General features: G+C 39.8%; 1 long non-coding RNA gene across 1 annotated transcript in view; it reads left to right on the forward strand.

The window, feature by feature from the left end:
* The window catches only part of LOC137171909 (uncharacterized), a 47,139-nt gene that overhangs the window by 13,493 nt on the left and 16,095 nt on the right, over positions 1–17,551 (forward strand). Inside the window, exon 2 of the long non-coding RNA XR_010924835.1 lies at positions 3,987–4,094. This is a non-coding gene — a long non-coding RNA (uncharacterized lncRNA). The remainder of the gene's footprint in view (positions 1–3,986; positions 4,095–17,551) is intronic.

The following is a 17,551-nucleotide window of genomic DNA, read 5'->3' on the forward strand; positions in this document are numbered from 1 at the left end:
CATGCACACAACTTCTTTTCGTTTCACTGTGGGAATTTTTGAGGTCACTACATAGAGCAGAATTTAGACACTCAAATAAAATGGCAGACAGCTAAAATATAGTGCACTATATAGTAAAAAGGGAATGATTTTGGAAACAGGTTAGCATATAAATGTATTTGATAAGTCAAACTGAAAATTGTCAGTGTTACCATAGCAATAAAGCAAATTTCACATCATTTTTCACTGCTCCATGTGATTTTTTTATACTGGAGAACACCAAATTTATGGTATTACTGGCTGGATTAAGTCTAGGTTCATCCATTCCCCTTGCTACACTGTGTTCATGTTACCCATTTTTCAAACTTATTCTATCGGCGCCACAAAGAGATGTTAAAAGTATATCATTTTAAATTGCATACAGCATCTCATTCCTGGAGAAATACTACTTGGATTTGTAACTGAGCCCAAACTTTTGGTGTCAAATTAGTAATTTTAGAAAAACTACTAATACCCAGGAATGTTCATGATATTATCATTCTCACGTCTCGGTCTGTACTGAAAGATGACTTCTCCTTTTTGCACTGGAGGAGGCAATCTTTTTACCTCCGTTTTTGGCTTAATACAAAATCATGTGTGATTTGTTCAAACCCTTTCTATCACTGATGGATAGATTCTCTAGACAGCCAAATAAAGTCTTTAAATTATTTTGGGATTTCTTTGTTATTAAATTTTACTCACCGGAGACAATTATAATTTTGTTCTAAGGCCTCTACCAGTGTTCGATCATGACAACAGAAAAAGAAACATCACAGTCTGTTTATACTGATATATGATTTAAAGCGGGTAACACTGAGTAGATATGAACATTCAGTCCTTCACAACAGTCATATGTGAGCAGCAGCAGTCCCCCCCTCCCACACACACACACACACACCTACAGTGTTGTATGTGTACTACTTTATATCTCTCTTGCTGTTATGTTGTCTCTGTCAAAACTGGATATATGCTTACAGTCATGTGCTCCGATCCCACAGATACTGACGTGTTTAGATTAAACCCACCTCGCTTTGTTTCCCTTTATCACACTAGACTGCTGGCTGTCACTGCTGTGTTCGTGTGGAGAGGACAGAAAGATGGATGGCTGTGTTACACTCTGTGTTTGTTTTCTACAGTATATTACAATGCAGGCTATACGTGTTTCCTCTTTGTTTGTGGTGAATGCCCCGTACGGATACAGTGCGTGTGTCCTCCACCTCATCCCTTGCATGGAAATAAGGTATGAGTTGTAATGGCGTAGCAGGGAGCCACAGTCATCTGTCTTTGTTCAACGCTGATGTCCTGTTATATATCAGAGGCAAAGATGAATGAAGTTAATAGACTGTGACACAGCCATTAACTACAGCTGTAATAGAAGTGTAATGGAATCAAACAGCCATTTCTCCCCTCAGCATAGGCAGGCGCAGGTAAATGTTTAAAGACCAGTCGCTGTTGGGGCACCTGTCTCTTCCATTCTCACTCCAGTTATGGTTCTCTTTCATCTCCCTTTTCCTCTACATCCCCTCCTTTCTCTTTTCTCTAGCGTATGTGCACATTTTCATTTTTTTCCACTTGCCCCACCCCTCCTCTGTCCCTACCCTCCCATGGCGTTGCAGTTGTCCTTGAACCTCCATCAGCCTCTTCACCAACATCAAAGCCAGCAGATAAAAGTGTCCAATTGTCCATTTTCCTACTGATACTCACTGCTGCCAGACAGATCCACTGATGTCTGCTTTTATCCCCTGTGTCTTGGGGATATAATGGGACATTGCTCCCCCGCACACCCCATCTGTAACCCCATTTGTAACTCCTTGTATATTCCTGTATGAAATTACCGTATTGATTGGTGAAATTGTCGCTTATGGTCTGGCTCTTGGGTTTCAGGAGATAATGGAAGTCGTGTTATGCACAAACTCGGACAGAAAATCGTTGGAAAATGGAGATCAGTCATTTCTGCACAATAATATCCATGTATGAAGAACACTGGGAAAGTTCATTATGAGCATACATGACCAATTTTTGTACATTGTATGTGATGTGCATCAAAAATGTTCATTATTGATATTGAACCCATACTTCCATTTAGGGCAGGGTTGATATCTCAAATTAATTTGATTCATCTGAATTTTTGTTTTTTCACAATGAGTAAACTGTCTACGTCGTAAAATCGAGCGACTACAATCTGCACAAAAAGGTTCTTTTTAGTCAAAAAGTAACGTAGGTAGCAGCTGTCTACATTAGCCATTTTTACGAGAGTCCCAGAAACTGTGATGTGATTAGTCACAGTGCCACCTGACTGTCGTGATTCTGACAGGTAGCTGTCTCTGGCTATCACATAATGAATTTAATGGTCGCATGCATGAGAGGGACAGACTGAACATGATTCTGCGCACTAATCTGTGCTCTTGGTTTTTGTTAGTTGATGAGGTTTCATCTTTGGTTACAAGAATTAAAGCGCTGAGATTCAACTGAACTGTTCCTACTATCAAACCGATGTCTTGTGTAGAAACACAAACATCAGATCAATTAGTGAGCTGACTTTTTCTGCTCTCTGTGCTGAAACTGATTATTAAATTGGATGTGCTCCACTTACTGGAGGGCCTGAATTTAGCGATTGAGATCATAATGACTCATTGGAAAAAAAAAATTCTAAATAGAGGTTTATACTTTTTGAAACAATTGGAGCCAGGGATTTTTTGGAGCCAGCATCTAGCAGCAATCTGTGGCATTGCACTTTAAGATACTTCCACGTTGGCTTCAGCCTCAAGCTGTGGTAGTTGCCGCATGAGTAATATTCCTTAAACCAACAGCTATATCAACTTCTGAATAAGAGATATTTTTGGGTTGGCAGAGGATGCAGTTTTAGGAGGATACAGTGATTCCACAGATGCCTGCAGGTCATTGAAGACACTGCATTAAAAGAGTAATTAACTCATATCTTTCACATTATTGTTTAGTTTTTTCCATTAGCAAAAAACGTAATATATTTCTTCATAATTTTCACAGGCTAATATCTGAGACAATTCAGAAATGAACCATTGTGATGCCGGTGTGGTGTATTGTATTTGTATCTGTGTAGTAAATGAGCTATGTGACAGGTTGCTTGATTTCTTGTGTCTAATCCTTAACTGTCTTATATTTGACATGAATAAAGTCAGATTTGGTTTGTGCTTCCATGTTTCTGTGTGTGTCCACTGTGTTCAGCTCAAGCCCTCACATCAGAATATCAGCCATTTTCGACCTTTTCCCACATTTTTCCATAAGACCAATCAATTCTGAACAAAACATTTTCAATGGCCTGACTATAGCCTGGCATCCTTATATGCACACCTCTCCAATACAGCATAAAATCGATTAGAAAGCACATCTTCCCAAACATATTGATGTTAGCTATGTAATGAGATATGTGTTTGATCCTTTAACCACTGCCTCACCTCTTATCAGCTCATGGATAACCTGAGAAATATTTTAAAAAATTAAATGCTGTTGATATGCCATGTGGGCTGTAGCCCTTGGTGCTTGATTTAAAAATAACCTTTGCTTGATATGTATCTCATTACAATATAAGGAGAAATGTGCTGAAAAGATTAGATTTGTGTGACTTTTTCAGCACCATTGGCTCTAAAGGACAGCATTGAATGTCTTGTGGCTTGTGAAGCAGTTGATGAGATTTTTGTCAACTTGCATGATGGGAAAATATGATCTGAAATGGTCCAAAGTGACTACAGTAAGGCTTTAAAAGGAACATTACAAAAAAAAGAAAAAAACACTCCACAACAGCAACACTCTTCAAGGAGATTTTCATAAGGTCCATGCTAACAGGGACATATTTCGGAAATGATTAGGGTGAATAAGCTCCATCCTGTCCAGCTGAGAACAATCAGCTAGTCATATATGAATTGTGTCTGCTTGCTGTTTACAAGAGCTGTGTAGATGCTTCCTGATTAATCAGACTCACCTGTTTTCAGCCCCGTCTGGGACCGGACAAACCGAGCAGCGCATCATTACCTGGTCTGATTAGAGCTGGATGGCTGCAGACGGCCACCACGGGGCTCTGCACCTGCTTCTCCTGCCAGGTAAAACTGCATCATAACTTTCAGCTGCTGCTTCATTTAGCTAGTTAGCTGATTGGTTTGCCCATTCTTCCTTCTATCCCCTCTTCCTTCCTTCTTTCCTTTAAAATTTCAAATCGTTTAAATTTCACCTCTTTCTCTGAATCTCCCCTGCATTGCTTTACTTGAGTTCAAAATGAGTAACAGTTGTTGATGCAAACAAGAGCAAAGCCTGTGCTGAAAACCGATGTTCAACATCAGCAGGCAGAGCAGCTCCACTGTTGGGCGAGAGGTAAATCAAGCTCAACTTGTCCTTCCACCTACTGTCCCCCCATCAGTGTTACGAGTCATTGCTCTCCGGAGCACAATCCACCATTCTGGCTGCTTATGTGGCCGCCTGCTCAGGATTTAGTAGACTGGTAAATGATGTCATCCATAGTACACACATACACACTCAAGGCCTCTGTCGTTTCTCCTGTCGAAACTCCTGTTAGTCAGACAGATGGAGAATTACAGCCCTGAAAATTGCAGTTTGCTCCCATTCTGCAAACAGGCACTCACTCGAAAAACACACCTACACTTTGACACGGACACGAGCGCACAGTCAGGTTAAGATGTTTTCTCAGACAAACACTGGGTTAGAAATGACCGGGGCACAAAAAAATGACTGAATTCCACATTATGATTAGGAGTTTTCATTTTATTCACTGAGCTGTTGAAATTCACATCAGGTGATGCATTTGAGCCTCTGTAATCTGGGGATTCTCTCTACTGGGTGAGTTGTTTTTTTTTTAATCAGAAAATAATTGAGTGTGCAGTCTGAAGGGGTAGAAAATGTTGGCACAAGGGCAGTAGAAGAAAGTGCTAATTCCACACACACCAAACCACTCCGCTAGTAAATGAATAACCAAAACATATAAAATAAATAAAACAAACAAACAAACAAACAAACAAAAAAAACTTAAGGAAGATGTTTGATGGCATGGAAGAACAGCAGCATCCTAATATTCACAGCCTGCTGGCAGAGGAACCTTTACTTGCCAGTGCATATATGTGTTAAATCATAATAATAATAATAATAAAAAAATCACTCCTAAAAAGCCAGCATGCACATAGACACGTACAGAAAGACAGTCAGACAGGCAGGCTCACCTTGCTGTGTACTCTGTGAATGAGATGTAAATGTGCTGCTCACCTTGCCGCTGCAGGATCCCGCTGTGATCAAAGCGTTTTTTTTAGAGACATGACTGCACTGCTTACTGTGAAAATCTGCTCAGAAGAATATCACTGCAGGTGGAGACGTGGGTATTTTAATTACATTGTTTGGGTGTGTGTGTGTGAGCGTGCGCAGGCTCGTAGACTCTTGCATGCGTATGTGAATTGTGTTTGTGTATGTATCTTTTATCCATACAAATGTTAATATTTTGTTTGCATTCAAGCATTTGCCTGTGTGTTTCTTTACAGTACAGCATGTTTGCGTTTGAGTGAGTGTGTGTGTTTATATGCGTATGTTAGCAGGCTAAAGAGTGACTACAAGCTGCCAATGGTATCTCAAAGAGGCAGGTGGATCTCGTAGAAGCATCTTTTTTAGCAGCAACAGCAGCCACATCACTCAGAGGCTCAGCCACCTGCTGTTTACATTACAAGCCTCCAGACCATAAAGCATATCATGCAGGTCTGTCTGTCAGCATTTTTAACAATGCTTGAGACTCCTCAGAATGCAGCATTTGGCCCCCTTTGACATATTTTGTAGTTCCCCATTGAAAATTCATTTGAGTGTGAAACGTTGTGCAAAATGCATCTGGGCGGCGACGGACATTAGCAGCTTCATAAACGGTTTATGACACTGACACAACAACAGTATATGAAGCCCATGACTCAAAAGGGGCCCAGAGAGAGAGAGAGAGAGAGAGAGTGCTGCCACAAAATTCTGCGGTGTCTTGAAGATAGTCAAACAATTTTCAAGACCAGCAACTTTCAAGTCTCTAAAAATTGATCTGTTTGTCATGAGAGCAGACCCATTTGGGATTCCTCAAGCGTAAAATCTTTGTGAAATGGGTGTATCAATCAGAAAAACAGAGACAGAGATTGAAAGATGATAGAGGGAAAGAGAGAGAAAGAGTGAGTGGAAGAGCCAAAGACAAAAAAAAAAAAGAGACAATATCACTTTAATTTAGTCATTGTCTCAGCTTTCCTAAATCCTTTCAAGAAGAAAGGCAGTCTTCCAGCCGTCTCTCTCTGAGCTAAGAGCAGCGGAATATCACTGCACTGTCAAAGCTGATATGAAAAGCAGTCGGCTCGTGTTACATGTACAAGTGTATGATATCATGTATCTTCTTTATGTTCCTAATAACACAAGGCTGCTGTCGGATAAATGCTTTGTATTCAACAGTATTGGTTCACAGCATCTGTGTAAATGAAACGTGTCGCAACAACAGCATCCAATAGGCTGATTTCTTTTCTGTGGTTGCTGAGCTCAGATTCAGACGGGAACAAAAGCAGCTCAACAAGCATCTTCTCATGTTTGCAAAGCTGCTGGAAAACATTATTCACTAACAAAGTCACATTGTTGACTGATTTTAAAAGCTTCTGAACTGATGTGGATAAAAGCCCCAGTGACAGGCTACATTTGTACATCCACATGTAGCCTAAAAGAGAATAATGGATGTTTATGGAGTGATGGTACCATTTTACGGTAACACAACCAGACTTCTTATTTCTAGTCAGCGATTGTGGGCAAAAATGACGACTGTAGCTAGCAGATTTTATCAGCTGCTATCTAGCATAAACTAATACTAATGCTAAAACTGTGTTGGTTGAAAACTCTGTCTGAAGTTGACATTTTAATTTTCCCCACTCATTCATTTTAAGGCAAAAGCCTGTAAACCGGTCTTAAATGTCGACATGGCTAAGATGGCTACATACATGATATGGAGCTAAGAGACAGAGGCCAAAGTTACATGTCTGAAAAAAAGTTAGCATCTTCAGCAGCTGATGATCCATAGAAGACATGGAGCAGGACTGTTTGCCCTAGTATACATTATTTTAATAAAACGTTACGCGTCAGTTATTTGTAACATAACCCACTGAAGTCATTTGATTCTGTGATGGTGGTTTTGGAGAGTAGGATGCTGAGTAAACTGCAAAAGATCATGGACAGTGACTTTCACCCAGTCCATCATGCACTGGTCATGCACAGGAGCACCTTCAGTAACAGACTGATACCACCTTGTTGCAGCACAGAACGCCACAGGAAATCTTTCCCACCGGTGGACATTCATCTTTTTGAGTCATCTACCTCCCGTTGACAGACTGATGGCAGTGACCTTGGTTTCTTGGTGATTGGATTACCATTCTGTGGGATTATACCCTGTTCTGGGACCAATCATTGGACACTTCACTTTCACCATGGAACTTTCTGATATATAGTTTTTATATTTATAACTTTTAGTTTAGTCAGTTTATTTACTTATGGACCTTTTTTTAACTAGAGGAGGAAGAATAACAGATATTGGTTTAGTTTGGCAAACGTAGCACTATAATTTCAAGTGTTGCTGGAGATGGAAGGAGTGCAAACTTCCCTGAATCAAAAAAGAGCAGCACAAAGCCACTATTGTTACACTACAGTCTGACATACTAGCACTTGAACTTGTAACCACATATAATTAATATAATTAGCTAATTACATGCCCCTAGCCTAAACACACAGTTCCTTACACTCTTGCTCTTGTACTTTGGTTTTAGAAAAGTAACAAAAAGGACACTATCCTCCAAACTCTTAAGATACTGAGCATTAGAGCTCCATGCACATTGTTCTGGCCTGCAGTGAAATCTAAAGCTTTGACAGGGTTGATGTGCTTGTTACAGTTGCTAAGCCATGTTTGGACAATCACTGTTTGGGGCTAGGGTTTAGCAAACGGTCAATTTAGAAAGCCTAATTTTGAAAATAAATACTGTAAAATGAGTACTTCTGGCCTCTAAGTGTATGACGATCAAACTTAAGTTACGTCTGTATGAATGAATAAGAAGCCTTTATAAAGGGGTGAAAAGGACTACAAAAACATAGAGGCATTTCAGCTTTCCTGAGCATAAACACATCAGTGCTTTTTATTTGTACTATAAAGCAGTTAAAAATAGAGTTTGTCTCTTGTGGAGTGTTTTAGTGTATGAACCCATTAGTGCCTGACATACCTAGTCAATTGTATTTATATAGCACAAGCTCACAGGTTTGTTATAATCTTTATGATCTGTACAATGTATAACACATTCTGTACTTAGACCTTCAAACAAAGAAGGAAATTTAAAAAAAGATGAATGACATTGCGGTCATTTGAGATTTCAATGTGCTTTAAGTGTTATATTTTTTAAACAGTGAAAAGAGTCTGTATATTGTTAAATTCTTTCACTTTTGGTTTTTACTGTCTGCACAAAACCTGACTCTCACAGGGACAGACCGAACACACAGCCATATTTTGTGAGAAACTGGATCCAATGCCAAATCATTTGTTCTTCACTGCTTGGAATGACTGGTCTCAGTACCCTCTGTTATGTGTTAACTTGGCAAGCATGCCAGCGTCGGCTGAAAAGAAGCAAACAAACATAAAATACTTCAGGGCTTACCATCAAGTGTCCTTTGACCGTCATTCTCACAATGTTTGCTGCTCTTCTCAAGGAAAAATGTGGTGAATTGTCCTTTGGAGGTACAAGACTGTTCACATTTACTGCAAGTAAAATTACAAACAAGGAAAATCACATCAATTGGAATCCAAGGAAAAGCGTTTTTAAGTTACTGCAAGCCTGCTCCTATTATATCTTAAAATAACAATCATGATTAGAGTGCATCAGAATTGCTCTACGCACAAGCACTATGATGCTTTCTGGAAATATTTTTGATGACTGGATTTTGCATCCCTGTCTGGTTTGAGTAAAACATCAGATGTACCTGTAAACCCATCCATAATGTGTTTACAGGTACAATTATGTCATCAAATTATTTTATGCTATTCGGTATTTTTACAATACAATAAGGAAGATCAAATGTAGTACATCAACATATCTTCATACATATGTATCTCTTTAGCTGTTAATAAAGTACACATGAAGGATGCGGGCAGAAAGAAAGACAGGTATGTAAATGTCTGTAATTTATTGACACTTGTGCTTGATGTTATTTATGAGGAGTCCAACAGTATGTTGCCTGTTGGTCCTGCTGAGCTGGTAGTCCCGCACTGTTAGTTACAGTAGATGTGGATTTTTTTTTTTTTTTTACAACTAGGCTGTGGTCTTCTTCCACACCTCCACTTTAAATGTCTGTCATGCTTTCTCAAGGTTGTGAATGTGTTGTCAGGATCAACAGTGTGATGGTCATATCCAGCCTCTGTCTGAGAGGGAACATTCACTCAGTAACAATGCAACTCTAACTGAAGCAGACAATGAGGTGTCATAGAGATGCGATGGCAAGCCATAACAACACTCTCCATCCATTATGGTCACAGAAAGCATCATGATCTTTGTAAGACCTTAAGAACTATATGAGCAACTGGAATACTTGAGCTTGAAAGGTACTATGATCACATGACTGTTGTTATAATTATCACCACTATATATAGCACTAGTATGATTGCTTTTGCCATTATTATTGGCAACACGATTCTTTTCCCTGTAGCAGAAGTGGTTGATCTATTGTGTAGTCAAATAGAGCTGATGATGTTCATAGTTTTTTTTTTTGTTGTCACCCTGTATCTGAGATCAAAGCAACACATATAGACAGGAATATTTGATTTCAAAAGCAAGTTCACCCAAGTTAGAGCAAGCAGATAGTTTTGGTTTTATTTTTCCTGCTTTTGAGATATCTGTCTCAGAAATTTATGCCTCAACTTTGACACAATGGTGGTGAATGGAAAAGAAAATTTACATTTAAAAACCTCAGCAGCAACGTGTCCTTCCAGATGAAATGTACTCAGAATAATCATCAGATCACACTGTGAACAGTTTTCATTCAAACCACTTTTTACTAAAGAAATAGTCCCTATGAAAACTATTGACAATGAAGTCTGTGGATTAACAAAGACAGTGTTTCTAGGAAAAATTGCTGTTGATTTGGGTTTTTTGGGGGGGGGGTTCTCACTTTTTGTGTCAACAAGCAAACTATAATGATATTGTATTTTCTATGTATCAAAAAAGCATAAAACCACGTGTTAGTGGAACAATGTGTGGACTTCTAGCCTCTGAGTGGGCATTTCCTGTTGTTGACACATTGTTAACTTCTGTTGTCTGCACATGACTAAATAACATCATACTGTATATGCTATGAAAGTTGATGATACAAGGCATTTTCCCCCTTTTTCAACAAGCCCACACTGCTTGTTATGTACTGCAAGTGTTTTAAATTCCCCTCAGAAAGTAGAAGCTAGTTAGACACTTGCTGAGTCATTGGCAGCTCCCACACACTCAGTGTTGTGTTCATCCCACACTATACAAAGGAGGGAAGTCTAGATAGCAATAGATGTATCTCTTTACTGGGTGCAGTTCTTGTAATGGCAAATGTCTAGGCTGTCATATCTAGCAGTGGTCTTACAATGTCAGCACCCCATTATAGAGGTCTTCGTGGGTCCAACATTTTGGACCCTATCCGAAACGGACCCATGGAAAACCTACCTGATCCTGAAATTAATTTATGCACAAATTAATTTTCAAAAAAGAGAGACCCGACCCGAATAAACCCAAGTCCATGCTCGGGTCTATTAGGATCCACTTGGGCATCGGACATACTGACATACAGACCTGAGACGTACTGCAGTAAAATGAGACCCTACCAGACCTGAATGGACTGAGTAGAATTTGGATTGGTGGACCCGTGAACATCTCTGCTCCATACGTTGCCCCCGTGATCCAAATCACAACAAAGAGCTGCTCAAATCACAGATAGAACCAGGCAATTCAACGGCTATCAATGTTGTTCCCCTTAGCTTGTTAAATGCCAGTGAGGACATTGAAGTGAACAAACTATTTTTAGTGCCCACCAATCACGTTACCAGTACAGAAATCAGCAGTTGGTACTAAAAAATTGATGTAGTTTTCCTGCAATTAAGTACATGTACAAGTCAAAACAAACAACAAAGATATATACAGTATACTATATATATTTCATCATATATATATTGCAAAATTTATTAAAATTTCAGTTTGATTTTAAATGTCAGATTTATCCAAACTATATGTGTGGCTACATACCACTGGACATCATTTAAAAAAAAAGAAGTTATTTTGTAATTTGAGTGAACAGATTCAGTTACAGGGTGTGTTGCCGGGTACAAAGGGTGCATAGCTCAACCAGAAAAAGATCTCACTCAGGACTCAGGAAGCAGAGAGTGAGTAGACGCTGCATCACTCTAGAATGTAGCCATTAAGTCTGATTTTAGGAGTGAAGAATGGCAGCTAAAAGCCCTAAAAACTGTCAGTGCTGCTCCCCCACCATAACATGAGCTGAAATGAAGCATGATCCCCCCTCCTCCTCCACCTACCACCACCATCACACACACACACACACACACACATATACACACCATCAGCACCTGCAGCACCTGCAGCTATGCTCCTCTTCCTCCATTTGTCATCAGCCTGGGAGAACAGAGAAAGAGAGAAAGGGGGAGAGAGAGCACCTGAAAATGAGTATGGTGGTAGAGATATAATTGCTTTCTTGTCTTTTTCGGTTCCCCCCCAGAAGGAGGAGGCATAGCTGTGAGTGACTGAGGTTATCTTCACTGCACTATCTGCTGAAGAAGCACATTAATGAATAGTGCATTAAAAGTTTGAGTCTGTGCTGCACAAAAAAACACACTATCCTGCAACTACTGTAATTCAAAAACCACAATAGCTGCTATGCAATCTTGAAAATTAAAAATAAAGGCCTTCTGGCATTGTGCGCAGAATTTATTTCATTCAAAACAAGCGGAAAATAAATAAAATAACATTTACCTATCTGTGGTTACGGCCTAATTGATTCATTTCACAGTTCACAAGTACACACTTTCCTCCAGAGAAACATACAATATAAGCAAACATACATTCAGGTAAACACAAAGATTTGCTTGAGGAGCAGAAGCTTGAGCAAAAAAAAGCAAACCAAACAGGGTTGCAGTGTCTATCGGGCGATCCAGGTGAAATAATGAAACATGAAGAAGAAGAAAACCACCTCTTTCTACACCTTGAACCAGGAAACTGTCTGGGTGGCTCTCTGAACTAAAAACCCAATTACTGTAGCGTGAATGCTTGTTTAATTAGCCTTGTATGATAGGCTGCCCGTGCATTACGTGGCTAATTGCCATCCTATCAGACCAAATAAAACTCACAATCACACTCCAGAGTCTGCATCATTGCGCCAGATGATATAATTTCCTTGTGAATCATCTGGATAACGAAAGGAGGAGAGTGACTGACTGAAGGGGGACTGTGTGTATGTGTGTGTTTGTGTGGTCGTGAATATGTGTATGTGTGTAAGATTAAATGCAGCAGGAATCCACAGCTATAATTCAAACCTTAAAGCTGGTTTGACAAAGTAGCCATAGCAACAGCTAGCAAGAACTGTTCATCTGTCTTAATCAAGGAGGGACTGTGTTTTCTCTCTCTCTGTCTCTGTTTGTGTGTGCGTGTGTGTGTGGTCTTGAGCTCATCTGAACATAGATATGCACTGCACAAACCCTCATCCACAAACTTGCTTTATCTCCACTGCAGTGAGCTGCACTGCTCAAATAAAGGAACTCAACATTCCTGTTCATTTGCCGCCATGAAGATATCATCCAAACTAACCTGCCCTGGAATCAGTTTACTTAGCCAAAAAAAAAAAAAAAGTCCCCTCCTTAAGCCCTGCAGTCATTTACTCCCATATTTGCTCCTTTCTGGGGGCCACCACAGTGTATTCTCCTGATGAAATTGAAGCTAAAGAACGACTATGAGTAGATTTTCACATCGGCCGGCCCATGTGAAGTAGAAGAGACTGTCATTATGCTGTTCAGTGGAGCAGCAATATCTCTAGCTGCTTGGGGACATTGGGTGCCTGAGCATAGCCGGCATGCCCTTCTGCCTGTCTGCCCACCTGCCTCTAACTGACTGTCTGCACGTCTACCTGCCCGCCTGTCTGTCTGCATGGTTGCATGTGTGTCTCTCTGCTTGTCAGATTATCTGTCTGTCTCTTAGCCGATCTCATCTGGTGTGTAGCTGTGGATTTACCTGTGTGTGTGTGTGTGCATGTGTGGGTCCGAAGAGAGGCACAAGCTGTACCCCGGGGATCGAGCTCTCGGCTCTGAGACAGCATGGCAGATAATAGGAGCTTCTCTTGAAGATTACCGGGCCTTGTTCTGTCCCCATCAGCCTCTCAGTTTCTCCTCCCCATCTTCCAGCTCCTGTTTTAAACCCGGCTGGTAAGGTTGTCGAAGCAATTAAACCGACTCCCTCTCTGTTGCTGTCCTTGTCACCTTCTTTGTTTTTATTTTTCTTTTGTTCGCTCTCCATCTTTTCCCCATCTTCTCCCCCAACTTCCTCTTTGCAGCTACTGTATAGAATGGCAAAGGTTTCAGGAAGAGAGAAATTGGACATCAGCCACTCATCCTTGTCCCTCTCCTCATTCCTTCCTTATCATCCTCTCCTGTCTCTCCCTCTCACACTGTCCTTCTTAATGTAAGACATACATTCTGAAAGTGTGGCCCGCGGGCCAATGATGGCCCTTGGCAACGTTTCTGAGGGCCTGTGATGAGTTACGATGACATGATGAAATGCATGTGTTATATTTGGTCTGGTTCCAGTGCAGTTTTAAACCAATCTACATCACACAGTACTTTGCTTTTAAAAACTTTCATGAGAAATGGAGCAATGCTTACTTTGTTGTACCTCACAGGTCGGATAAAGTGATGTGCCTAATCTGCAAGCAGGTGAATGTAATGCTCAAGGAGTTTAACATAAAGCACCATTATGATACCAATCATAAAATGTACTATAAGTTCACGGACGAGGAAAGCAAAACTAAAGCTTGAACAATTTCAAAGAGGCTTAACTGCCCAGCAGTCAGTTTTCACAAATCTGGTAAAATACGGTGAAGCTGTAACACAGGCTAGCTACGTGGTAGCTCAAGAAACTACCCGGCGGAGCAAGCCGTTCATTTGAAAGTGGCTGACATTGAATACCTGGAACAAAAATCAAAGTTTGTGACATAGGTTTGTTGAATAAGAAGGGGGCACAATGAATCGAAGATCTGGCCAACAATCTTAAAGAGCAATTGGGACTACGTGTGGAGGGCTTGGGCAAGGGGGCCTTTTCTATAGCACTGGATGAGTGTACAGACGTTTCTGATACTGCACAATTGCTGATTTTCATTTAAACGGTCATGGAGGACTTTGAAATAGGCAAGAAACTGCTAAGCATGGAGAGTATCAAAAACAGAACAAGGAGAATTGACATTTGTGATACTGTGTGTCATAGTCAGTGTCATAACAGATGGAGTACCAGTGATGGTCGGGAGAAAGGTGTGTGTGTGTGTGTTTGTGTTTCTGTCTGTCTGTCTCTCTCTCTCTCTCTCTGTGTTTGCAAGGCACTTTTGAATGACGGAATGTTTGATTAATCTAAAAGTGAACTCTTGAACGACTGTTCTAAAGAGGTTTTTTAGGCCTGGTATGTATGATTGGTCAGGCTGTTAAAGAAAAGATTTGTTTTGGAATTATTTTGTGTTCTGTTTTTTCTTGGGCGGCCCTCAATCCAATGTTGGGTCTCTAAATAGGCCCTTAGTCATCAAAACTTGAGAACCTCTTATGTAAGACCTTGACCTTGACAGCTGTCATCATAGAAAGAGACTGAGACAAATACAGATTCTGTCCAGCACCATGATGCATTTTTTGGCAAAGACTTACTTCACAGAAGACCTGATAAATGGTCACTCTATTTGAGTGTAATATCTTGCTCTTGTGTTGATCTCCTGCTGGAGAATTCAGTAAGAAAAGGTTACCTCACTTGCTAGTAAAATTAGCAGACATTGCATTCATGTATAGAAGCTAATTCTTAAATGTATAGTCACATTTAAGGGAATATGGGCATTACTAATCTTGCAGAGAGTTAGATGAGAATAGCAATGCCACCATCATGTCTATACATTAACTATGTAGCTATAGAGCTGGGACTTGATTAGGTTAGCTTAGCATAAAGCCTGAAAGCAGGAGGAAACAGCTAGCCTAGCTCTCATGAGATGTTAAAACAAAAAGTTGTGGTTTTTTTACGGGCAATTAACATGTTTCTATTTCTTTGAATCCAGTGGCTAACTCCAGGAAGTCACTACCCCCAGCTGCATGACTCCATAACTTTCTGTAAAAACTACAACTTGTAGGTTTTACATTTAGCTTAGGTTTGTGTACAGATTAAACAAAGATACAACATGTTAATATGTGCGCTTTAAAGGTGCTTGACACATTTGGAAAGAGCCAGGCCAGCTGTTCTCCACTTCTCCCAGTCTTTATGCTAAACTAAGCTAAGCTAATAAACTCCCACCTCTAACTCCATAATTAACACACAGATATGATATTAATATCAATCTTATAAACTATCTCTAAATCTAACACGTATAAACATATTTCCCATGTTCCTCATAGTGGCACATAATAGGAATTTAGGTAGTTCTTATGCATTTGTGCTGCCACGTGAAATTCATTTATTTAAAATAAATTTCACATGGCAGTGAGTGTTTTGAAATTCTAAGATGCTACATATGTGTCATAATGAAGTAAATATTTGCTATAACTAAAAATACTTAGATGCTGGTTAATTGACACTTCAGCATAACTTCTGTTTATCCTAAAGAGAGTTTTGAAGATTGCTTTTCTGTGTAGAGTTACAGTCAAAGAATAATTTTCACAAATTATTCTGAATTATATGGTCACTCAATCAATAAATCTATAGTGGACTAAATGTATAAAAAAACAAATGCATAAATTAACTAATGTATGCAATAAATGTATGCACAAATTAGCGAATAAATATAGCGCATAAATAATGTCAAATCAAATCAATTAATTAAGTTAAGGATCAACCAATCAATTGTCGAAAAACAATTAACAGTGCCAATCACTAAAAAGCACAGGCCATGGCTTCTGTAGTTGGATTACGTAACATCGCTCATTCAACCCAGACCTGCCAATTTTCTTTATTGTATATTAGAAACACTTAGTGAAATGAGGATTAACTAATGAAACTAAAATTATGGAAAATCTGTGCCAGCGGCCTTCACAAAGTCAATTGTTTATCCACCAGGGCTAAGATTACATTTAAACGGATAAAGTGGTTTAAATACAGCTAATGGAGGTACTTTTAGCTAAATTAAAAGCAGTGCTATTAAAACAGACTTTAATTCATAGTGAGTTTTCTACTCCCAGTGCTAATCCAGGCCCAGTGGTCCTCATCGTGACAGGCAATAAAATCAAGCTCGGCACCCACAGCCCAACATTATTAGCAAATGCACAAGAAACTCTGCCTTTGCCTGCTGGGTCTATCTCTCCCTCCATCTTACTCTCACTCAACGCACCAGGGCTACAATTCCCTCTGACAGGTTTGCAGCCCAGTTGTGTGTGAGTGTGTGTGTGTGGAGGAGGGTCTGAGTGTCATGCGTGCCCTGATACTTGTGCTACAGAGCAGCTCTTTTGCTAATTGCAGCTATTAGGCCCTGAGAGACCGTCTCAGAGTCTAGCATGGTTAATGAGGAGAGCACAGTGAGATAAATGAGACATTGTATATCTCATGTTGGAACAATGATCGAGTGACATTAGATGTGCAGTCGAGGGGCACTTGGAGCAGTTATGTTCCTCATCATACTCGTTCAAACAGCTTTGAGGAGGTATTACATAAAAAACGTTTTTTTGAATGGCAATAATTAGTTATTTCTTCTTTTGGGTGCTGATTAGGTCTTTGTCCTAGAGATTGCTCAGAGGTTACAGTGATGTGTACTTTCATACTCTGTTGTCTTCTAACTCTGTCTAAAGCCATGCTGGCAACTCAGTCTCCGTGTCTGCAGTATCGGTGCTTTGTGATAAAAGCTAACATTAGCATGCTCACAATGACAATGTTAAGATGTTGATGTTTAGTGGGTATAATGTTTACCATGTCCCCCATCTTATTTTAGCATGTTAGCATTATAACATTAGCTAATTAGCAAACACAGAGTGTAACTGAGGCTGATGGGAATGTCATTATTTTGGTCATAAATCAAAGTACTGGACAAATTACAATTTTCCCCTGATGATGACACTAGATGAAAAGTTAAGGGATCAACAAAGCAATTACAATTCATCCTGAGGGCGACATGAATGTCTGAACTAAATTTCATGGCAATTTATCCAATAAATAAAAACATTTCACTCAAAACCACAAATTTAAACCTCATGGTAGCACTAATGGAAAAGCATGAGGATCACCAAAGCCTTAAGAATTCATCCTCTGTGGAACATGAA

The sequence above is a fragment of the Thunnus thynnus genome, chromosome 20 (assembly GCF_963924715.1).
Source record: "Thunnus thynnus chromosome 20, fThuThy2.1, whole genome shotgun sequence".
In the NCBI taxonomy this organism is placed as follows: Eukaryota; Metazoa; Chordata; class Actinopteri; order Scombriformes; family Scombridae; genus Thunnus; species Thunnus thynnus.